Genomic DNA, 22091 nt, shown 5'->3' with positions numbered 1-22091 from the left:
CATATATTGAAAAACAAAAATTAAAAATCTAGAGTAGAGATTAGACTCTTAAAAATACTATATTAAAAACAAAAACCAAAACACACACAAAATTTTTTTTTAAAAATATATATGAAGTTCAGTTTAAAAAATAGGGCTTCTTTTTTTTTTTTTTGGTAAGGTTATAGTGTATTGAAAATGAAAATTAAGGAGTAGTAGAGGAGTACTAGAGGACTTTAAAAGAAATAAGAGAAAAAGAAAAATAGAAAATAGACGAGAAAAAGGAGAAAAAAAAAGAAAGAAAGAAAAAAAAGAATTTTCCCTAATTAAAAAAATCGTAAAAATCTATGAAAATGAAAGTTAAGGAATGATGGGGGAGTAATAGGGAATTTTAAAGGAAAATAAAAGAGAAAAAATAAAAAAGAAAAAATTAAAAAAAAATTTTTTTTTTTCTTATTTAAAAAAAAAAAGTAAAAATATATCTAGGAATTTCTCTGGAGCTGTTGCGGTCAGTGTCGGTTCGGCTCAGTTTCAGATATCTCCTCGTTCCAGCTTACAGATCTCGATATCTACAGGCCTCTTCCGGTATAATCGGTGTTTTCTACCGGAATTTTAATCTGTTGCACCGCTCTCTCCTGAAGCGGTTCCCTTTGTTTATTTGGCTTCTGTTTGCCGGTTTCTTCAGAGCCTCATTTCCGCCCTGACACAGGCGGGCGGAGGTGGACTCTTATTCAAGTAGCTAGTTCTGTCGCGCTCCTGGGAGGGGCCGACGCTGCATGGATGGGCTGGCGCTGCGGGAGAGACTGGCACTGGTTTCTCGGTCTGCGCTGCTCAGAGTCCCGGCCGCTCCTCATGGAGCGCGCCGCGCACATCTTCAGCTCAGCGCGGAACAAAAGGCTGAGTCCGCTCTTGTGCCTTCCCCGTCAGAGCGTTCCAGGCAGCCAGAAGCTTGACCGGCGCACTCTCTCTGGGTGCGGCGCACCCTCTCCCACGGTCCCAATCTCGGTTTCTGCCGGCGCCAGTCGGGTGTGTGTGCCTTCTGCCCTCTGCCCCCAGCCCGTCCCCGCCCGCGTCGGTCGGGTGCCTGCGCGCTGTGTCTCGCCGCGACCTGCTCCCGGCTCCGGCGGGTCCGGGCCGGCCCGCAGTCTGCGAGCCCCTCTCCGGACTCTCTCAGTCCCCCCGTTCCGCGAACGGCCGGCAGCGAGTTCCGGCCGGTCAATTTTCTCTCTCTTCCCTGCTCTCCCACAGTTCAAGCCAGCAACTCACAAAAGCTCCCTCCGATTGTCCTCAGGGCACTCAGGCCCGGACCCTACCCCAAGCAATGCCGCCCGCTCCTCTCCGTGCCGCCCCCACTTGCTGGTGGCGGATGCGGGCGTCTGGGGCACTTTTCTGCTGAGAGTTGCTTTTAGGCACGTAATCTGTGGGTTTTATTTATTGTTTCCCTCCCAGTCAGGTTGCCCTCCTAGATTCAAACGCTTCCCCCAGGCCCGCCAGTGCGAGGGTTTCCCGGTGTCTGGAAACGTCCTCTAAAGGCTTTCTTCCCGGGACGGATCTCCGTCCTTAGCTCTTTTGTCTCACTTTTTATCTTTTATATTTTTTCCTACCTCCTTTCGAAGACAATGGGCTGCTTTTCTGGGCGCCTGATGACCTCAGCTAGCGATCAGAAGTTGTTTTGTGAAGTTTGCTCTGCGTTCAGATATTCTTTTGATGAATTTGTAGGAGAGAAAGAGGTCTCCCCTTCCTACTCCTCCGCCATCTTGGCTCCTCCTCTAAGAAAGATTTCTTATCTCTCCTTGCTAGTCTCTGGAATTTTGCATTCATTTGGCTATATCTTTCCCCTTCTTCTTTATCTCTTACTTATTTTCTCAGCTATTTTCTTAGAGAAATATTTTGCCTGCTTGCATTTCTTTTGCTTTGGGATGGTTTTGGTCACTGAATTCTGTACAGTATTATGAACCTCCAACCACAGTTCTTCAGGAACTCCGTCTATGGGATCTAATCCCTGAATCTGTTTGTCACCTCCACTTTATAATCATAAGGTTCTTGATTTAGGTCATACCTAAATGGTCTAGTGGTTTTCCCTACTTTCTTCAGCTTAAGCCTGAATTTTGCAATAAGGAGTTCATGATCTTAGCCACAGTTGGCTCCAGATTTTCTTTTTGTGACTGTGTAGATTTCCTCCATCTTTGGCTGCAACGAATATAATCAATCTGATTTCTGTATTTACCCTCTGGTGATATCCATGTGTAGGGTGGGTTGTCGCGTTGTTGGAAGAGGGTGTTTGCTACAACCAGTGTGTTTTCTTGGCAAAACTCTGCTAGCCTTTGTCCTGCTTCATTTTGTACTCCAAGGCCAAAGTTGCTGGTTACTCCAGGTATCTGTTGACTTCCTATGTTTGCATTCCAATCCCCTATGATGAAAAGGACATCTTTTCTTGGTTGTAGTTCTAGAAAGTCTTGTAGATCATGATAGAACCATTCTTCACAGATCTCTTTAGGTTCCAGTTTAAACTCATATTGTCACTGGCACTGAGACATCCATTCATCCTGTGCTGGGTCAAGCCTTCCTCATATCCAAATCTTCTCCAAGGAGTCCGGTAAATGGTACACTCTGGATGACAATAAAGGTTTGAGACACTTTTCACAGATAGGAAAGTTGTGTCTCATTTCTCAAAGATGATAATAATTGGTAATAAAAACCTGCCCCATAGGGTTTTGATATTTAAATTAGATAATGAATTGGAAATGCATCCTACAATGCCTGACATAGAGTAAGCTCAATAAATATCAACTCTCTTTATTCCACTAAAACCTTCCTTTCCTTCAATGGCCAGGCTTGTGACCTGCTTTTTCCCCCCACATCAGTTCAGTAGTGGAAGCTTCTAGGACATTTACTTAATCACTTACTTTCCTGGAGATAGTCATTATTTTTCCTTATCCTTTTGGTGTGATAGCCAGCTAACTACACTGATACACTCAGGGTGCTGAAAGGCCACAGATGAATCTGGTGAGGCTTGATTTTGGTTTCCTTAAAAATAGTAAAATCAAGGACATATTGCATGTTTACTAGCTACTATTGGATATAATATTTCTGAATTGAATCTCCAAGATTTGCCTTCATGTTAATTATTTTCTCTTCATATTGATTTATGAGCTTTTAATATATTCTGCGTTTGATTCCCGTTTCAGTAATGTAGGTTGCATATATAGCCTTCCAATCGCACTGACTTTGCACTCTCTTAGCAGTGATTTTTAACAAAAATGACAATCTAAAAATATACTTTCATGCTCATAAGAAGATTCCTTGACAGTTTTGTTTTCTTTAAAAACTTTGAGAATGCTTTCCTATTGTGACTGCCATTGCTTGCGATGAGAAATCAGGTATCATTCTTAATAATGTTTCCCGGAACACAGCATATTGGTTTCTCCTGACTATTAGCAAGATTTTCTTCCACTAAATTAGACCCTTGGATTTGTCTTCAATGCCTTGCAAACTTCTGCCAAAACCACAGTGGTGGACTTGCAAAATTCTTTATTCATCTTTAAGACTTTTCACATAGCATTACTCCTGAATAAGGAGCTTGCTTTATAGGAAGTCAAGTAGAACAGTGAGTGGAGGTTCCTGCTATGATAAAGAGCTTATGGAATGAGTAATGGATGAGGTAGTTATAAATATCAGTTACAATCATGTGGTCATTTGCAGTAACAAAAGCTATACTAGTTATAAAATTATCTTCATTTTATGTGAATATATTTATGTATACATTAACCATTTTTTAGCTTCTCTCTCCTCTTTGCCTGCATGTGGTAAAAGAAAACATGCCACTACAATTTAATATTACATCTCAGTGTATCTCAATAGTTAAGATACAGAATTCAATGGGAGAGTGTGATTCAGCTAGATGAGGAAAAAACATCACCTGTAAATGGATAAATGAACTCAGTATTCTCTTTGAAGAAGAGAGCTTGTTTTGGTTGAATGAAGAATAATTGCATCATATTAACAGGAAGCATGTTCAGACTTAAATTGAAGACAGTGGAGAAGACCACTAGATCATTCAGGTATAACCTAAATCAAATCCCTTATGATTATACAGTGGAAGGGAGAAATAGATTTAAGGGACTAGATCTGATAGACAGAGTGCCTGATGAACTATAGACAGAGGATCGTGACCTTGCACAGAAGACAGGGATCAAGACCATCCCCAATAAAAAGAAATGCAAAAAAGCAAAATGGCTGTTTGAGGAGGACTTACAAATAGCTGTGAAAAGAAGAGAAGCGAAGAGCAAAGGAGAAAAGGAAAGATATACCTATCTGAATGTGGAGTTCCAAAGAATAGCAAGGAGACATAAGAAAACCTTCCTCAGTGATCAGTGCAAAGAAATAGAGGAAAACAATAAAATGGGAAAAACTAGAGATATCTTCAAGAAAATTAGTGATACCAAGGGAACATTTCATGCAAAGATGGGCTCAATAAAGGACAGAAATGGTAGGGACCTAACAGAAGCAGAAGATATTAAGAAGAAGTGACAAGAATACACAGAAGAACTGTACAAAAAAGATCTTCATGACCCAGATAATCACGATGGTGTGATCACTCACCTAGAGTCAGACATCCTGGAATGTGAAGTCAGGTGGGCCTTAGGAAGCATCACTATGAGCAAAGCTAGTGGAGGTGATGGAATTTCAGTTGAGCCATTTGAAATCCTAAAAGATGATGCTGGGAAAGTGCTTCACGCAATATGTCACGCAATTTGGAAAACTCAGCAGTGGCCACAGGACTGGAAAAGGTCAGTTTTCATTGTAATCCCAAAGAAAGGCAATGCCAAAGAATGCTCAAACTACCACACAATTACACTCATCTCACATGCTAGTAAAGTAATGCTCAAAATTCTCCAAACCAGGCCTCAGCAATATGTGAACCATGAACTTCCAGATATTCAAGCTGGATTTAGAAAGGCAGAGGAACCAGAGATCAAATTGCCAACATCCTCTGGATCATCGAAAAAGCAAGACAGTTCCAAAAAAAATCTATGTCTCCTTTATTGACTATTCCAAAGCCTTTGACTGTGTGGATCACAATAAACTGGAAAATTCTAAAAGAGATGGGAATACCAGACCACCTGACCTGCCTCTTGAGAAACCTATATTCAGGTCAGGAAGCAACAGTTAGAACTGGACATGGAACAACAGATTGGTTCCAAATAAGAAAAGGAGTACGTCAAGGCTGTATATTGTCACCCTGCTTGTTTAACTTATATGCAGAGTACATCATGAGAAACACTGGGCTGGAAGAAGCACAAGCTGGAATCGAGATTGCTGGGTGAAATATCAGTAACCTCAGATATGCAGATGACACCACCCTAATGGCAGAAAGTGAAGAAGAACTAAGGAGTCTCTTGGTGAAAGTGAAAGAGGAGAGTGAAAAAGTTGGCTTAAAGCTCAACATTCAGAAAACTAAGATCATGGCATCTGGTCCCATCACTTCATAGCAAATAGATGGGGAAACAGCAGAAACAGTGGCTGACTTTACTTTTCTGGGATCCAAAATCACTGCAAATGGTGATTGCAGCCATGAAATAAAAAGATGCTTACTCCTTGGAAGGAAAGTTATGACCAACCTAGACAGCATATTAAAAAGCAGAGACATTACTTTGTCAACAAAGATCCGTCTAGTCAAGGCTATGGTTTTTCCATTGGTCATGTATGGATGTGAGTTGGATGATAAAGAAAGCTGAGCACTGAAGAATTGATGCTTTTGAAGTGTGGTGTTGGAGAAGACTCTTAAGAGTGTCTTGGACTGCAAGGAGATCCAACCAGTCCATCCTAAAGGAGATCAGTTCTGGGTGTTCATTGGAAGGACTGATGTTGAAGTTGAAACTCCAATACTTTGGCCACCCAATGTGAAGAGCTGACTCATTTGAAAAGATCCTGATGCTGGGAAAGATTGAGGGCAGGAGGAAAAGGGGACAACAGAGAATGAGATGGTTGGATGGCATCACTGACTCAATGGACATGTGTTTGAGTAAACTCCAGGAGTTGATGATGGACAGGGTGGCCTGGTGTGCTGCAGTTCATGGGGTCGCAAAGAGTTGGACATGACTGAGCGACTGAACTGAACTAAACAGGAATCATAATTTTCCTGTTTTCCTTATCAGAAAGTTTTGTTCTTCAAAAAGGTAATGATGAATTCTTAGTTAACAAGGAATGAAGATAACTAGTTAAGCTATTACAGTGGCTTTGTACTGTCTCAACTTAACTATCTGGAAGTCTGTTTCCCAGAACTTGCTTCCCTATAGTGTTCTCGTTTATGGTTGGCCATGAAAGAGGTCTGTGTAAGATTTGGAAAGTACTTGTGATGCAGTAGCCATGTTTCTATTTTCCACAGGTTGGTGCAGGCCTCCAGGGACTATGGCAACTCATAATGTTGTTGCTGACCAGGTAGTTCAATTTATTGTTGACTCACAACTCCTCGACCTTCCACCAGATCTCTCACTCTTGTTATCTTTGTCTTTGACTAAGTATGCTTGTAGCATGATGGCAAATGACATCCACTTCTCCTAATGTCACCCAGTACTTTGAACCTAAAGGAGGTAAGAGAAAAAGACAAGGTTTGGCATATCTTGTGGGTTCCATTGTCCTCATATATTTCCATACATGTCGCAGTTTGTCCATGCTTTTGTCCACATCCAACTTTCCTTCACAAATGTTACTCTGGTTGACTTTCAGTGAATTCAGACACAACACCAGATACAGATATAACATTTTTCATCTGTATTTAGTGTTGGAATACAAATGGAACAGACTCTTCCACCGGCTCTAGCCCCTGCCAGTGAATAATCCTTATCGGTTCAGTCACTCAGTGGTGTCTGACTCTTTGTGACCCCACGGACTGCAGCACACCAGGCCTCCCTGTCCATCACCAACTCCCAGAGCTTGCTCACACTCATGTCCATCGAGTCGGTGATACCATCCAACCATCTCATCCTCTGTCATCCCCTTCTCCTCCTGTCTTCAATCTTTCCCAGCACCAGGGTCTTTTCCAATGAGTCAGTTCTCCACATCAGGTGGCCAAAGTATTGGAGTTTCAGCTTCAGCATCAGTCCTTCCAACGTATATTCAGGACTGATTTCCTTTAGGATTGACTGGTTTGATCTTTCAGTCCAAGGGACTCTCCCCAGGTCTCCTGCATTGCAGGCAGATTCTTTACCAGCTGAGCCACAAGAGAAGCGGAATAATCCTTATAACTAATCTCTTACTCTACATCACTGGTAGTTCTCCATCTCTGAATATGGCCTGATACGATCTAAGAGGAAAGGGCTGTATGATAAGTCACTTCTGTTATGTCCTACTCTTTGCGACCTTATGGACTGTAGCCCACCAAGCTCCTCTGTCCAAGGGATTCTCCAGGCAAGAATACTGGAGTGGGTTGCCATGCCCTCCTCCAGTGGAACTTCCCAAACCAAGGATCAAATCTGTGCCTCTTACGTCTCCTGCATTGGCAGGCAAGTTCTTTACCCCTAGTGCCTGGGAGGCCCTAAAAAGGAAAGAACTAAGGAATGGATTTTCATTACAATTTCAGATACTATATCAAGATTTGTGATGTAAAGATCTTTAGGTGAAAGTGTCATTTTACATTATTATGGGGCAAGTTTTCAAATTTAGACAACTTTACACATGTTCTGTATGGTTGATTTAAAGTCAAAAATTCAAGAGGAGAATGTATCAGTAGAAAGTTATTCTGGACACCTGCTTCCATATGACACGGAAGGAGCTTTTATATTTCTGATCCAGACCACAGATGAATCAACCACAGGACTACCATTATTGTCTGGGATCGGTAGGTGTGTATTTCAGCCTGGGTCCTACAGCAGAGAGGCTTTCTCTTACTAAGCTTGGGGGTTTTTGTTCAGCTTTTCCTATTGCTTCAAGCACTGTGAGTTCCTAGAGAGCACAGAAGTACTTTGCAGAATCTTCCAATTGTAAGGTTGAAATGGTGAGGCTGGATGATTTATGTGATCTCTCAACATTTATAGAGTAATGGCCACCCCTTGTAAGGAAAATCATCGCTCCACTGGGAAGTTCCTTGTACCAAAAAATGCTGTAACTGCTCCAACTTGTTTCTTACCGACAATTCAGGGTAACTGACTCCTCAACTCGACTGGATATGCCTGGCTGGTTTTGAATAACTTTCTGGGCTACACTGGATCCTGTGGGGAAAATCAGAAAACAGAGATGAAACAGTGAATAAAATAATGTAGGAATTAGACTCATTTAGGACCACTGCCCCCCAAAACAGACTGAAATCATAAGATGCTTGCTTTTCTCCAGTCCTCCTTTCCTCCCCAAGTCCCTGTGAAGCACCACTTGCCTGTGTGCAGTCCTTTCACCCTGAACACACGCACCCATGTGTGGGAGCATCCCTACCAGAGAAGGTGAAGGCCAGGAACACCCAGAGCAGGCTGGAGAGTGCCATGAGGCATGGATTCCCCTGAACAATTGTGCTCAGTTTTGCCTCAAGCTGAGAGTGACTTTGTGCTCCTGGGAGCACATATACATATTACCTAAGGTCCTGTGTGACTCCTTCAAACAGGAAGTGGGATTTGTCATTTACATATGTCATGTGGTCTGTGCATAGGTGGGAAAAAAAGTCTGGCTCACCACAAACTTTTACTTTCTCAATTTTTCTTTCACTGGTAATTAAGTCAGGCTGATCCTGAAACGGGGCTTCACAAAATCAATTAGTAATAAAGGTTTGAGCTGAGGGGAATTGAGGAACAAACTAGGTGACATTCTCTGATAATTATTCAATACAGTAATTTTGCCATCCCATTTAAAACAGCATTTGCTTTCGGTTTTTGAACGTTTTATTAGAGTTGATTTACAGTGCTGTGTTAGCTTCTGCTGTACAGCACAATGAAATATCCGTCAACAGAGGGGCGGATAGAACATGTGTCTAATGAAATTGTTGCCGTTGTTTAGTTGCTAAGTCATGTCCCACTGTTTTTCAACCCCATGGATTGTAGCCCGCCAGACTACTCTGACCATGGGATTTCCCAGGCAAGAATACTGGAGTGGGGTACCATTTCCTTCTCCAGGGGTTTTTCCTGACCCAGGGATCAAACCCATGTCTCCTCCTTGGCAAATGCATTCTTTACCACCAGGTCACCAGGGAAACCCATCATGAAATCATTTAGCTATAAAAAAAAAGAATAAAATAATGCCATTTGCTGCAAGATGAACAGATTGAAAATAAAATTTAGTGTAAGCTACAAACCCTTCTTGTAATCTACTTACTAGTCATTTATTTAGCCTACAATTATATTTCTCCATCCAGAATCTAAGTACTTTATTTAAAAACTCACAGATCTTTGGTCTACTTGGTGAAATGTAGTCTTATCCAAAATTTTTAAACTACTTTTTCTGGGTTTTAAGGCTCTACTTAGTTTTTTCAATATGTAAAATTACTTTGACATCAAATGATAACAAAAAATCAGTCCTTCTAATTTTAAGAGTCTATTCTATTGACTGTGTTTATATGAATTTATGACAGGAATAAAATAATTATACTTTTGAAACCTGATATTGAGTCTTATTTATTAGATTTTGAGAAGGATCAGAATATTCAGTCTCATTGCCTTCACAAGTAGAATTGTACTTATTAGATCATGTGTCTTGGAATCATCCTCATGTCACATTTTCTATCCCACTGGCCCAAATTGTTCAGTCTCACTAGTTAGTTACTTATTATTTTTTCTTCTTGCAAAATACACTTTAGATAAGCATGCTGGACCTTTCTGTGCCATAGTAGTATAATGCACTCCAACAAAACTTAGTATCTACAAGCTGTATCTACACCATAGATGGTGATGCATGAAGTTTTGTAAACTGTTACATGTTCATTGAAGGCAGGAGGAGACAGGGATGACAGAGGATGAGGTGGTTGGATGGCATTACCAACTCAACGGACATGAGTTTGCATTATACTTTTTATTATAAAAAGTTATATTTTTTATTTTATATTGGAGTATAGCCAATATAAACTGTAATAGTTCCTGCCACAGAATGGCAGGATATATTTTCACAATGCATTTCCATCAAAGGATGGTACTCAGAATACAATGTACTCTCTAAACTCAGCAAGAATAAACTGTAATAGTTTCTGGTGGACCCCAGAGGGAGTCTATCTGATTAACACTGTAGCATCTGTATTATTGCTTACTTTTCATTCCTTATATTTATAATTTGTGCTTTCTCTTTTTTCACCATGATAATTTTGCCTAGGGATATATATTTTATTAATCATTTTAGCAAAATTAACTTGGTATCTCATAGCTATTTCTATCATTTTCTTTCTCTTTTTACCAATTTGACATTTTTTATTATGTTCTTGCTTCATTTTGCATTAGTTGTAATTTTTCTTCTTTTTCTTTTGTTGAAAGCATACATAATTGTTTTCTCAGCCTTTTTCCTTTAGCAGTATAAGCATTTAAAAAGATAAATCTCTCCTATGTAAAATATTAACTGTATCTCATAAATATTTGTATGTATGTGTTCTCACTATATTTTCTTTCAAAATATTTTATTATAGCCCACTAATTGTTTCTTTAACCTATGGAGTTTTTTTTTTAAGTTTAATGCCTAAATTCCAAATGTTTGGGAGTTTCTAAAGATATCTTTTTGCTAGAGATTTTCTAAGTCAATTTCAATTTTGACCAAAGAATAAATTCTATATAGTTTCAGTTTTCTTAAATGTATTAAGACTTTTCATGCACAAACCAGTGTGTGTGTGTGTTTCTCTACATGGCAGGGTGTGTCTGGAGCCTCGGCTGCAGATCTGGGCACAGGCTGCAGGTGCCCGGGGAGCACTCGGCACTTGCTGCAGAAGTAGGTGCTGAGTCTCCAGGCTGGGAAGCTGTGATGGGCAGTGAGAGCTGTTTGGCACTCATACTGAGGAAAACTGTGAGTCTTCTACCTTCCTTTTTATTCATAACTGAGCCTATGGCTATCAAGAATGCAAGGCCTTTACCAGGGTATTGACTGTACCATGAGACGTGTCAAATGTACTCCTCTCCTACAGTTCAGAATGGAAATCCCTCCTTCCTGGACTATCAAAGATTGAGAGTTTCACCTGCTGTTGGTCACTTGTTTCCTTTTCTTGTCCACCCACCCCTGTTTACAGAGATAAAAAGCCATTAGGTCCACAAATTAATATTTGCTTCTTAAAGTTCCTATCTGCATGAATTTGTCCATTCCCCAAATTTCTCATTCCCCCTAATTAATGAGATATCTTAGTTTTTGTCCACCACAACCCACAGTCTAATTGAAACCACAGAAGTAAAAATGATGCTCCCAGAATCTTGTCCACTGTTCTTGGCACCAAAGGTCAGTGACAACTCAAGTTCCTCTTCTGGTCTTCTCAACCAGCTAGAACTCTGACTTTAAGTTCACATCTGCTTTAATGCTTTCAGCAGACCCCATTTTCTTACAAGAGCTTTCACTTAAACCTATCTCTCTCAAGGAAAGTATTCCCCATATTGAGACTAGAATTGCTGTAAATTAATTTCATTGGGAATCAGAGACACTCTGCTTACACATGGGTACAGAGCCGGTTAGAATTTCTCTCCTGCTCTCCACCTCTTCCTTTCCTTAACACCTCCTAGAAAAACTCATGTATCAGGACAGCATGATATGTTAATGGAGATTGCATTATTTTACAATGGGAAAGACAGAGACTCCCATGAAGTTACAAATTAGTAGTGTGCAGAGGGATATTTATTTTTTTTATTATAAATACTAATAAAGTCTATTGAAGATACACAGAAGCATAATATATATCATTACAAGAAAAGTCATGGATCTGACAGAGAGAATATATAGCCCTTTTGCCATGATGGAACGTCATTTTTGACACAATCTTTCAGATGTGTCCACATTTTACATGACCCTAAAAAATGATAGAAAACCAATCAAGTTCAATTTATACTTTTTCTAAAATATAATTTAGGCAAATGAAATATTTCCAAGGTGATCATGGATCCTAAGCTGACATTCAGGTTGCTCAGAATACTTTTGATAAGGGCTGAAGAATAAGAAGTGAGTTTTAAATTATGAATCTGTACAGATTTAAGACATCTACATACTCTGTTTCTTCCCTCACACACATCGGTATCACAGATGTCCCTCAATTTCTGATGTCATTAAGATCACATGACCATTTCTGCTGATATTTTATCAGAGAGAGAATAAAACAATCCACCACCTCTGGATGGTGAAGATGATTCTGGAAAATATAGTGAATAAGAGAAGCAATATCAAGGGTCAAAGTGTAAGAGGTCTGAAGGAAAGGTTGGGGAGGAAAATATCCAGGGTCAGGAGAGAAACATGGGTTTTTGAGTGAAAAATGTCCTTCATCACTTAGGGAGCAGAGAAGTGTGAAGATTAAAGCAGATAGTGCTGGGGAAGACATGTGTAGACATGGCTAGAAAGAGATGAGGGTTGGTTGGATAGGCAAAGAAAGTTCAAAGACAAAAGTGAACATTGGAGAATTTGACCTGAATAATAGCAAAAGCAGTGAAACCTGCAGGACTGTTCCAAGGAATAAATGTTACAGTGGCTACATTAGACATTGTTGGTACCTTGTTCAAATTTTCTCAGAAACCTCATCTGTGCTCAGTCCCCAAGTTCTTTGTGTTTTGCTGCCAGCAGCTTAGATAATAACTGATTTCTGGGACTATCCAATTCTTTTGTCTAAGTGGTACAATATAGTCTGATATGTGCTCTAGCGCTCCCCACAGAATCAGGCAGACAGAACATTAGGAACATCTGAAATCTTCCTCTTGTTTGGCCTTTTCCTTTTCCCTAGTCAGTGGGCTTCCCAGGCGGTGCTGGTGGTAAAGAAGCCGCCTGCCAAGGCAAGAGACCTAAGAGACTCCAGTTCGATCCCTGGGTCGGGAAGATCCCCTGGAGAAGGAAATGACAACCCAGTCCAGTATTCTTGCCGGGAAAGTCCCACGGGCAGAGGAACCTGGTGGATCTTCCTCTCAAGGTCTGAGTCTAAGGAAGAGGACCTACGGCAGAGAGTATTTAAATAGCTTGTCCATTATTTTCATTAGTTAAAAATTATACTACTTCTTATAATTATGCTATCTTTGATACACGAATATTAGATATTATAAAAACCAACACTAATGATGCTTTCTGTTGAAGAGTCAAAACTTAGAAGAGATGACTGTTAATCTTTATACTATGGATAATAGCTCTAAGTACAACTAGTGTTTCAGAAAAGATACGATATTCCTGTTTTTCAATATTAATACTCTCAGAAAACATGATTGTGTTAATATGGAGATCCATGGTAGAATTATATTTGTGGCAGGTTTAGGCTAAAGACAAGAAGACAACTTTCTTTGTCAACAGAGAAAGCCAATGAATCTCAAAGAAAACCTCAACTTCTGATTATATTCTGTCTAATCGTATTCTATTTGTGTTAACAATGTAAATAAAAGACTGTACCTTGCAGAATGACTTTGTGATTTGATTTATGGATACTCTCCCCAACAAAACAGTTAACACAGATGAAAATTATTTTTAAGAAACTAAAGCCACTGGACATAGTCTTTAGGTTATACAGCATATAAAAAGGGTAATAGAGACACATTTTTTCATAAAATCTACTAAATCTCCATGACAGCAGAAAGAATCTGTGGCAATTGTACCATGACCCACTCCCCGTCCCCAGCTCAAGATGATGGAAGTTCCCTTCAAGTTGGACATAACCAAGGACACAAGTCTCCTCCTCCCTCCAGTCCGCAGTTCAGGGCTATCGTATCTCCTACAGAGGGGCTGACTGCTGTCCTTCCTTACCTCCCCCAGGCCTGTGTTACAGAAACTGTGTTACAAACAAGAAAAGCTGACAGCTCTATGGCCACTTCTCACCTCACTTACAGCACAGAGGTTCTATGTCAGGCATGGTGGACTGAGAATACTGGGTCCTCTCGCTCTCATCCCAGCTCATAGAGTGGTGATTTCATGCTGGCAAAGGCAAGCCAAGAAGACAAGCGGCTACTGCTCCCTTCCATCACGCTTCACATAACACAGGGATGTCACTCTGAGACAAGCAGCCAACTGTCCCTTGTTACAGGTTCAGAGCAGTGGCTCAGGTGTTGTGCCCACGGAGAGAAGCAGCTGTAAAAACAGAGGTCTTCCTTTGAGAAGATTTTATTTGAAACCATCATTGGGAAGCCCAAGTTTAAGGGTGCTGTTGAAAACAATGGAGATGCTTATGGTAAACAATTAAAAGAAGGCTGGAAACTCAATGAGAGCAACAAGTTAATTCATAGACAACAACTTAAAATCTTAACAGAAAGGACAGGAAAGGGGAGAGCTAGGAAAAGTCCTCTCTGATCAGAAGACCCCAAAGAAAAGTTTCAAAGGCTGTCTCTGCAAAAGGCTTGCTTTAATTAGATGAGACCTGGGAACAATTTATGGCCTCATAGCGTTGTTGGAAAAAATCAGCCAGAGATTAGTGGAGTCTATTGCCTAGGTGCCAAAGAATTGATGCTTTTGAACTGTGGTGTTGGAGAAGACTCTTGAGAGTCCCTTGGACTGCAAGGAGATCCAACCACTCCATCCTAAAGGAGATCAGTCCTGGGTGTTCATTGGAAGGACTGATACTGAGGCTGAAACTCCAATACTTTGGCCACCTGATGTGAAGAGTTGACTCGTTGGAAAAGACCCTGATGCTGGGATGGATTGGGGGCAGATGGAGAAGGGATCGACAGAGGATGGGATGAGATGGCTGGGTGGCATCACTGACTCGATGGACATGAGTTTGAGTAAACTCTGGGAGTTGGTGATGAACAGAGAGGCCTGGCGTGCTGCGATTCATGGGGTCGCAGAGAGTCGGACACGACTGAGCGACTGAACTGAACTGAACTGAATATAAACAGAAGCAAACAGTCTAGCATAGAAATTAGAGAAAAAGACTGTTAAAGAGCCTTGCTAACCCACTACTGCATCAGGATGTCTGAGAATGTACCCAAGACTACATCCTTTGAGGAACAACATCATAGGCTGTACACTATGGGGAAAATTAACTTACCTGAAATAATCAAGTCACTAGGCAAATAAATAAGAAGATAACAGCAAGTGTCAGAGGGGTGGAAAACAGATAGCCAGAGTTGCTGTAATAAATGTGGTAGCCTGAAAAAGGACTCCCAAAGTTATTTAAGTCCTAATGCCTGGAACCTAAAAATATGACTGTAAAAGCTATACATTCCTGGACACAAACAGTCTTCCAAGACTGAATATGAAAGAAAAAGAAAATTTGAACAGACCAATTACTAGTAATTAAGTTGAACCAGTAATCAGAAAATTCCTGAGAAACAGAAATCCAGGGCCATATGCTTCAAGAAGAAATTCAACTGAATATTTAAAGAAAAATTAGTACCCACCCTTTGCAAATTATTCCTAAAAATCAAAGGAAATGCTCTCACTTTCATCCTCTGAGGCCTACAATATCCTGATACCAAAATCAGACAAAGATTCTACAAAAAAGAAAATTCAGGCCAATATTTCTGAGGAATATAGATGCAAAAATTCTTAACAAAATTGTAGCAAACTGAATTCAACAAAACTTGAAAGAATCATGCATCATAACCAAGAGATTTATTTCACGTGTGCAACGATGGTTCACTATCCACAAATGAAGCAAGGTGATATACCAGGTTAGCAGAATAAAGGATAAAAATTACACGACTATGTCAATAGATGCAGAAAAAGATTCTGACAAGATTTAACATTCATGATAAAAACTGTCAACATATTTGGTATAAAGAGAGCATGCCTCGAAATAATAGACCATTTGTTACAAATCTACAGCTGACATCATCCTAAATGGTAAAAAACTTAATCTTCTTCTCCAAGATCAGTAACAAGACAAGGATGCAACTCTCCCCATTTCTATTTAACATAGTACTGGAAGTCCTAGTCTCAGTAATCAGATGGGAAAAAGAAATAATTGGCATCCAAGTTGAACAGAAAGAGGTAAACTGTCTCTAATTACAGACAGTATGATACTCTACATAGAAAATTGTAATGACGCCACCAACAAAACTAATAGAAATAATCAAAAAAGTTGATTACAAGATAAAGGTGCAGGATACAAGATTAATATACAGCAATCTGTTGCATTTCTATATACTAATAATAAGTATCAGAAAGAGAATTTAAGAAAGCAATCCAATTTCTAGTTGACTCAAAAAGAATCAAAAGTACCTAGGAATAAATTTAACCAATGAGGTGAAAGACCTCTGAAAGCTGTAAGACATTGTTGAAAAGAATTTAAGACAATGTAAATTGAAAAAGGAAGTTGAGAGGGCTACAGATAACAAGAGTCCATGGCTTTTCACTGGCTGAGTCCTTGCCAGGAAATAAGAGGCATCTTTCATCTTCCTTTACCCTCCACTATGTCCACAGGTCATGAGAGCTCCCTCTGTTTCCCAACTCTATTTAACGGAGATTTCTGTTTAATATTTTTTATATCTTATAGGACAGAGCCAGAAAGATATTTGACTCCAAAAGAGGAAGGAGCTATGCTGAGGGAAAGCAAGAAGTTCTAGTGATTCAAGAAGGAGTCATGAACCATAGAATTTAGTTGGCCTTCAAAAGCTAAAAGAGGCAAGGAAATGGATTATCCCTTAGATCTCAAGAAGCAATCAACTCTTCCAAGACCTTGACTATAGAAATGGATTTAAGATTTCTTGCATCCAGAATAATTTTCTTCTAAGTTATAAAGCTCATATTAAACATTGAGTAAGGTTTATTGTTGTTGCTCACTTTGCTGCACTCGTAGGATGGGATGACGCAAGTGTCTTTTGGGACACATTCTGGTGAGGCAGATCTGAACATTCTTGAGACATCTAACTAATCAGGATAACAGCTTTATTGGAGTTATTTTTTTCCTCTGAATTCTTCTCACTTTTTACCACTTTGGGTTCAGCATACTATTTTTGAATATTTATTTTATTTTGGTCCTCTTATCAGCTATTCTGCTAGTTCCAAGTTAGAAGTCTCTAGTGCAGAAGGAAATATAGATTGAGAAAGGAAGACAAAGACCGAAGTTCACAATCTGTAGGCGGAAAGTGTCTGTGATTAAACTGTACCAGTGTAGGTAAGAGACAATCAGCTCTGCGAATGCCCTGTGGGGCCCACGGTGTGACTGGGACTGGAGGAGGGGCTGAGCCCCGGAGGGTTCGTGTAGAGGCCGCAGGTGCCTGGGGAGCACCGTGCTGCGCGGCGCAGAAGTAAGTGCCCGAGTCTGTGGTCCGCGGAGAGGAAATGTGCAGTGAGCTGCGGCGTTCTGCAGGGACTGTCGTGGCCTTTAATCTTCCTTCCTGCTTTGTTCCTGAGGGAACAGAAAACAGGTGGACGATGCGGCCCCCAGGGTTCTGAAGATACCAGTGTACATTGCTCACAGAGGCAGAAAAATTACACCTCAGCACGTGGCTGGCTCCCTCCTGGAGACTCAGGGCTGCGGGACTCTGCTCCACATCCACCCCTCGCACAGCTGATGAGAAACAGAGAAACAGTCACAGGAGAAGGTCACTGTAACTCTGACAAAATCGTGGAAGTGACCCCCCCCCCCCACACACACACACACACAACTCCCATAGATGAAGAGAAGGATAGAAAGTCTGCAGGACGTGGCAGTTCCTCTCCTTCCCTGAACAATACAGCAGCTGCTCACTCCTTCAGACTCCCTGTGGGGCAGCCCCAACTCACAGCAAATCTGGGCAAACAAAAGCCCAGCACAGCGCCTGCTAGCCTCTTCATGATGACTGAGACATTTTCACTGTCAGATACTTCACTAAACCCTGAGGGAGGGTGTGTCATAAGCTGCTGTGGAAATGTTCCTGCTCCTGCAGCCAATCAGCTCACCCAACAAGTCCTGCTCAGGCCCTCACTTTGTGACAGGAAGCCCCGCCCTCCCACCTCAACCAATTCAGAATGGGCTGAAGAGGAGTGGAGCGGAGGGGAAAATAGAAAGGTCACTATTTTAGGACCTGAGGGGCATTTTCTAAGAACATTGCAGTGAAGGCAGACTCTGATTTGGAATTGGTAGAAGATTTTAGGGAAGAGAAAACAAAAATTAATTATCTAGCCATAGTTTTAGTCTCAGATGGCAAGGATGCAGAAGATTCTTGCATAATGAAATATTTTCTCAGTTCTCAGGATCCTTTTTTTTTTTTTTGGCATCTCCTATATACTCACCTGTGATTCTGAAGGGTGCTCACGAATCAGCACAGTATTCATAACAGTCTTGGCTGGAATACTTTTCAGTATTGAACAGTTTCATTTTTAAATTATATATATATACTTATTCTAGACTGAACCTACATAAAGAGTTATATTACTTTTAATCTCTAGATGGGCACTGAAATTAGAATTGTAAATTGTTTTATTTTTATTAAAACATATATAATTTTAAAATAAAAATAAATTTTGAATAAAATTTCAGGTTTAAATACATCATATTTTATTTAGTTATTTTTTAAATTAGAGTATAATTGCTTTACATTCTTGTGTTAATTTCTGCCATACAAAAATGCAAATCAGTCATGGTTATATATACATATATTACCATCCTTCTTGAGCCTCCCTGTCCTTTTCCTCCCAACCCTCTAGTTCCTCACAGACCACCAATAGGGTCTCCATCTGTTATAGTGAACCTTCCCACTAGCTATCTATTTTACACTAAATATATTTTAGCTGTTGATTATTATTATTTGTATTCTGCTTTTCAGCTCTAGTAGGTTATTTTAAAAGAACAGTAAGTATTTTTTAAAACATATGAAAAAAATAAAATAAAAATTAAAAAAATAAAACATATGAAAATAAATTCTGTGCTTTTTCTCAGAGTCTATGATTAATAATGTTTCCCTGTATATGGATTTAGAGGTAAAGGGGATAGAAAATGAGGACTTGCATATTTTCACTGAAGTAAAACTGAAGTGATCGGCAGACTCTCAGGATCAGATGGACAGTTCGAGATGGTTGCAAATGTTGACTAAAGGAACTGTGAGAAACAGTGTAGAAAAATAAAAGTAATAATAATTATTATTGGCCACACAGTGGATATTAGATAAATAGAATTAGAAGAGAGAAAAGAAGAGAGGGGCAACCAGAGTGGGTCAGTTGGAACTTTGCCCCAAAAATGTACTTAACCTAGAATGCCCGTTATAGGTGAGCACTGGATAAACAAAGCCTTTATTTCCCCTTCATATTCTATTGTCTGGACATACAAGAAGAGATAAGGAAGTACACTGGAGGTAGGAATACTTGCACCTCCACTTAAGGGGGCCGCTTTAGAGCCAGTGATGTGATTGTCAGGCGGGTCACTGACTGGCCTCCAGTTCTTCCTGCAACATTAGTGCTGAATCAGTGAGACCAGGACAAATCTGCCTATAATAAGACAATGTCTCTATTCAGATTTCAACCAGAACTGGTTTGTTCTATAGAGGAAGGAGCATGGAATATAATGTTACTGATTCCCTATGAAGAGCATTCCCAACAGGCGAAGGGTGGTGGAGAACCTGACTGTGCAGAAAAGAAGCTGGGAGCCATATTGTGGAAGATTTTCCCTAAGGAGCCAGAAGGAATGTGCCAGAGTGTGCTGAATCCTATTACAGGGAAATCTGAGATTCAAAAGATCCCTATTTAAGCAAATTATAGTGACTATCAGGAAGAAATGCTTCCTTGACAATGACTGTTCCTGGTGTTGAGCCTGTTCAAATGTGTACCTCACTAAGCTCCGAGATACAGAAGCTCATATGAGTGAAATGGAACTTTTGTCGGAGGTGACATTTCCAATTTATGCAACATCACCCCTTGGAGGATAGCAGTGGGAACAAATCTCATCTTGAGGCTTTTATGCCCTATTTCCTCCTCATTCTTACCAGGGTTGAATTTCTTCCCATTCTAGTTTGATGAGTGTTTTCAGGGGTTTGCATATTAAGTTGTTGCTGTTGTTCAGTCACTAAGTTGTGTCCGACTCTTTGAGGCCCCATGGACTGCAGCATGCCAGGCTTCCCTGTCTTTCACTATCTCCCAGAGTTTGTCAAATTCATGTTCACTGAGCCGGTGAAGCCATCCAACTATCTCATCCTCTGTCACCATCTTCTCCTGCCCTCAATCTACCCCAGCATCAGGATCTTGTCCAATGAGCCGGCTCTTCGCATTACATGGCCAAAGTATTGGAGCTTCAGCAGCAGTCTTCCAAAGAATATTCAAGGTTGATTTCCTTTAGAATTGACGATTTTGATCTACATGCTGTCCAAGGACTCTCAAGAGTCTTCTCCAGCACCACAACTCGAAAGCATCAGGTTTTCAATGCTCAGGCTTTTTGGTCAAACTCTTACATCCATACACAACTACTGGGAAAATGATAGTTTTGACTATACGGATCTTTGTCAGCAAAGTGATGTCTCTGCTTTCTAATAGACTGTCTAGGTTTGTAATAGCTTTTCTTCCAAGGAGCCAGCATCCTTTAATTTCATGGCTGCAGTCACCATATAGTGATTTTGCACACCTGGAGTATAAAATCTTCCACTGCTTCCACTTTTCCCCTATTTGCCATGAAGTGATGGGACTGAATGTCATGATCTTAGCTTTTTGAATTTTCAGTTTTAATCCAGCCTTTTCACTCTCTCTTTCACCCTCATAAGAGGTTCTTTAGTTTCTTTCACCCTCATCAGGAGGTTCTTTAGTTCCTCTTGTCTTTCTACCATAAGCGTGGTGTCATCTGCATATCTGAGGTTATTGATATTTCTCCCAGCAATCTTGATTCCAGCTTGTGATTCATCCAGCCCAGGGTTTTGCATGAGGTATTCTGCATAGAGTTAAATAGGCAGGGTGACAATATACAGCCCTGACATACTCCTTTCCCAATTTTGAGCCAGTCTGTGGTTCCATGTCTGATTCTAACTGTTGCTTCTTGACCCACATATAGGTTTCTCTGGAGACAGTGGTGGACTTCCCCTATCAATGCTCCTTTCAGATATCAAAAGTGGGTTTTAAAAATGCAAATAGCTTCATATGAGAAGAAATGAAATACAAATAGCCATACAGTGAGAAGGTTGAACTAAACCAAAATCAAAATCTCTCCAATGAATTAATGAGGCATAATTGACTGTTCTGGTATAAAACATGCAGATTTTCTTGCCAGGTGTGTGAGAAGAAGGTGTGTGTCCATGTCTCATTCATGAATGTGAAGAAACACCATAAAAGGTATAGCTCTTAGGATGTAGCAACAGTGGAGTTTAAATGTTGACCTAGTTGAACCACATTATTTTGTTTGATATCTTTGAGTAATCATTTAGTGCATTTTAAATCATGGGAAAAGAAGCTAGAGATCTGACTCAATGATATGGCCAACATACTGGTGGGAGTCACGTTAGTTAGTGATGTTCAGTACAGTCGAGTTAGTTGAGGGAACTACAGTGACTGGAATACCTGTTAATCTATGGTTCCACTTCCCCCTGATTACTGAAAACACTGTAGTTCATTGACTTTCCCTTTTCCTCCACAATGGCTCTTCCTCAGCGCTGGTCCCAGAGCAGCAGCAGGCCCGGGTTTGGGTGTGGGCTGCAGGGGGCTGAGGGGAATCGTGTGGAGGCACAGAGGTATGTGGCTGAGTCTTCAGGCTGGGATCCTCCGATGTACATGGAGCTGTCACCCTCCGTAGTGTTCAGAGTAACTCTCACTGACCCTTGCACTTTTTCACCCCCATTTACACTCACTACAAACATGTTCTTGGGGCTTTTTGCAGGTTCCCATCTGTACCAGTGTAAGGCATAGAAAGAGCTGGAAGGGGAACTGCAGGTGAAATTGGGGCTCTCTCCTTCCTGAACATAGCGAAGGAGGACACTGTTCCACAGTCAAGAGTCTGCTCACTCCTGTTCAGAAAGACAAGGTCACACATAGAAACTGACTTATCTGCAGAGTATTCATTGTCTTCACATTTCCAAATATTAGGACCTGGAGGTGCCTGAATGCGCCCCCTACCTTCCCTATCACCACCCCAGACTGCTCAGAATGTCTTCGGCAGCCCC

The 22091-nt window shown here is 40.6% G+C and overlaps 1 pseudogene; it reads right to left on the bottom strand.

The window, feature by feature from the left end:
* Window positions 1–16376: 16376 nt before the first annotated feature.
* Window positions 16377–17814, bottom strand: LOC122443238 (annotated as a pseudogene).
* Window positions 17815–22091: the final 4277 nt, after the last annotated feature.

Source organism: Cervus canadensis, chromosome 6 (genome assembly GCF_019320065.1).
Source record: "Cervus canadensis isolate Bull #8, Minnesota chromosome 6, ASM1932006v1, whole genome shotgun sequence".
In the NCBI taxonomy this organism is placed as follows: domain Eukaryota; kingdom Metazoa; phylum Chordata; class Mammalia; order Artiodactyla; family Cervidae; genus Cervus; species Cervus canadensis.
Note: the sequence above shows the minus strand (reverse complement) of the source record. Positions and strands in the feature narration are given on the sequence as shown.